This window comes from Limulus polyphemus, unplaced genomic scaffold (genome assembly GCF_000517525.1).
Source record: "Limulus polyphemus unplaced genomic scaffold, Limulus_polyphemus-2.1.2 Scaffold1972, whole genome shotgun sequence".
Lineage (NCBI taxonomy): Eukaryota > Metazoa > Arthropoda > Merostomata > Xiphosura > Limulidae > Limulus > Limulus polyphemus.
Window position 1 is genome coordinate 157,743 of NW_013667582.1, and position 3,421 is coordinate 161,163.

Here is a 3,421-nt window from a genome sequence, read left to right on the forward strand (position 1 = left end):
CCCAAGCAGTGTGCTGTTGCTAGTGGTAGGGCAAATAGGATTTTAGGTTGTATGTACAGAAATATTGAATACGGGTCTAAAGAGGTTATAATTTCATTGTATAGGTCACTGGTTAGGTCACATTTGGAATAGTGTGTTCAGTCTTGGGCTCTTTACCTTAGGAAAGATATTGAATTGTTGGAAAGGGTTCAGAGAAGGGTTACTAGAATAGTGCCATTGATGGAGGGGTTGTCATATGAGAAGAGGTTGAAATCTCTCAAATTCTTTTCTCTGAAAAAAAAGAAGAGTTAGGGGTACCTGATTGAGGTGTTAAAGATTGTAAAGGGAATTAATAGTGTTGATCAATCATCTTTTTTCATACTTAACAGTGAGACTAGTAGGACTAGGGGACACAAATATAAATTTTGGCAGGGTAGGAGTCATCTTCAGTTAAGACAATTTTATTTTTCTAACAGGGTGGTTAGCCTTTGGAATAGGTTGCCTTCTGATGTTATGGAGGCAATAAATTTAAGAGAGTTTAAGAGAAAGCTTGATAAGTATATGAATGATAAGAGCTGGCTTTAATTATTCTTTCTAATTTACTTATAAATAGTTTTATTTTAGTTTAGAGGATGGAACAGCCGAGATGAAGCAATTGGTCCCATGTTGTCCCAAAACATTATAATATAAAGCTTTAAACCTTTAATTATACTAATTTACATAAATTATTGATGATGTCACTATAACTACTATTTTATATTTGATTCAAAACCCTTTTATTTTACAGGTAATACATATAAATGAAGTGAAACATTAACATGTAGTTTTAAAATATGTTATACAAAAGGGTTATCATATTTTTATATTTTAAGTAAAAAATATTGAGTCAATTAAAAAGAAATGCAGGCTAAAAATCATAGTCTTTTTAACATGAAGTTGTTGATCAATTAAATATACCTAATAAACATAATAAATAAACAGCAACACAGAACATAATAATACTAAGAGTTCGGGTCTTCAACTATAACAAAAGGTTGCAAAAAAAAAAGAGAGAGAGAATGTTATTATCAGTCACAACATTTTTAACAACACTGTTCATTAATTAAATATACAACTTGGGGAGGGAGGAGTGTAGAGTTACAACTGTGCTCTCCTTTTTCAACACTAAAATTATTTGTGTTAGCATATATTTTTATGCTTTATGCTTATTCTACCATAACAGTTCTGTTACATCTTGTACAACAGGCATTTAGTAAATTTTACTGAAGTAATGCAGGTGCTAACCATACCCCCTTGTGCTACACCATAATGTCTGTTCAAAGGAAAGGAAGGAGCTGATATGTATATGTTTTTTTATTTTTAATACAACAACTTTTGTTTAAGGCATTATACAAATTAAAAGATCAAGTGAATTTAAATCCGACGGAAATTCCAGGTGCAGCACAAACAGGTCTGGGAGAAAAAAGGGAACAATGAGTAGAAGGTATATAAACAATGAGAAAATTCTAGAGATATTTATTAGATAGAAAAGTATTAGGCAGAAAAAGTTGCTCCATTTCTTCCTCCTCAATTTCAGCTTCAAAATCTGTGAAGAGAGATGTGTGACAGGAACAGAAGAAGAGGGTCCAGGCAGCAATATGGACCTCACCACACATCGGATGATGTTACATAACTCTTCTTCTTCTAACTGTATTTTTCAATTTGATCAGCCCCTTTCACAACACATGATAGCTGTCACATTCTCAACAGACAAAGAACTCCTAAGCTGTTGATAATTGTGAGCAATATTTCTACACACATCAGCAGAAAAACAATTCATGTTAATCTGTGAATTCATATTGAAAGGTTGAAAATACAAATTGAAGTTGTTGAAGTAAGTCTTAGCAAAAATAAACACATCTTAGCACAACAGTGCCGAGGAATTAAAAGTATTTTTACATGTGAAAGTAGAAAAAGCATTTACGTGAAGAGGTATGTCACACTTCTCTTGGTGGAGGGTTTTGCTGCATGTTATGTCATCATGAAATAGAGTAGTCACATCTTTTCACATGAAATTTAGGTGGGAGTTTCACAAGGCTGGTGGCATGCACATCTCTAAGCCAGAATGACATGACTTCAAGAAGAAAATAGCTGTTATGTGTATGAGGCTAGTTATCTTATTGGAAGGTCAAATTTTCCATCTGAGTGATATTCAATGCATAATTATTATTCAATTATAGTCAAACAATTTATGTTTAAAATATTCCTGACACTGCTTGAATGTCACTGATGAGCTTCCAAATGTTTAGAACATTTCCAAATTCGTAACTAGCAAATAAGCCTATAAACCCCTATTCAACATGAAACGTAGAAGAGAAAAATCAAGGAAAACCACAGTGCTATAGAAACACACGTACTGTCTTATTTATGTTATGTGTTTTCATCTGAAACTGTCCACACAAATTACAATGTAAAAACATTCCTTTGGAAGTGTAATCATTCTCAACTACTTATACTACTGACTTTGTACTCTAACTATTCCTCTTTCCACACCAAAACCAAGGAATTTTATCTTAAGCCTTTAACACTCCTGATCTAAATGAAGTGTTAGCACATACAATACTTTGATTTAATTTTTCATCACCTTATCTAGAAGCCATGAATGTTCAAAACTTGTTCCATGGCAGGACAATTTTGATATACATTAATCCATAATTATTTATGGATTAATAATATATTTATATATATTTCTGATGCATCTTAGTATTTATAATTGATTATAGTCAGAAGTTGACAATGTGTGTCATATCTAATAGTCATTATTGCTTATTTAGCAAGTTGTACCTCATATATGTATAAGGAAATACTTGTCTTATGATTCATTATCATCACCAGAATGTTCTATAAAATCATTATTTGTTTGTAGTTATTGGCAGCAGTTTGGTATATGTAATCCCTCGTATAGTTCACTGCTAGTAAGTGTTAGTATTTGTTTAGAAGTTGTTAGTTTGTCTTTATGTCTTATAGCTGAATTGTTGTTAGCTGATGATATATCGCATGACTAGCAATTCTTGGTGCTTGTCAATATATGAGTGGGAAATAGCTATATACCTGGTTACTATAAAAGAAAGGGTGCTTTATGTAGATTAATTATTGGTAATATAACATTTCATATATATTACGTCATCAAGAAATCGATGTAGCTTTTTTAGATGAAAAAACCCAAACAAGTTATATCCCAAAACAAAACATTTATTGAATGAAATAGTCTCCATTCTTATCGATGATGCTTTTCCATCTTACAATCAGGTTGTTAATGCCCTGATTAAAGAAATCACTTATCTTTGATGCAAAAACATATTGATGTCCTCTTTAACACCTTCCACATTTGTATATGTTTTCCCATTAAGATGGTGTTGCAGCGAACAAAAAAGATGGTAATCTTATGTTGCCATATCTGGAG

At 32.0% G+C, this 3,421-nt stretch overlaps 1 protein-coding gene across 3 annotated transcripts in view; it reads right to left on the reverse strand.

Annotated features, from left to right (window-relative positions):
- LOC106465529 (regulator of telomere elongation helicase 1 homolog) overlaps nt 1-3,421 on the reverse strand; it is a 61,320-nt gene that overhangs the window by 25,723 nt on the left and 32,176 nt on the right. The window lies entirely within an intron of this gene.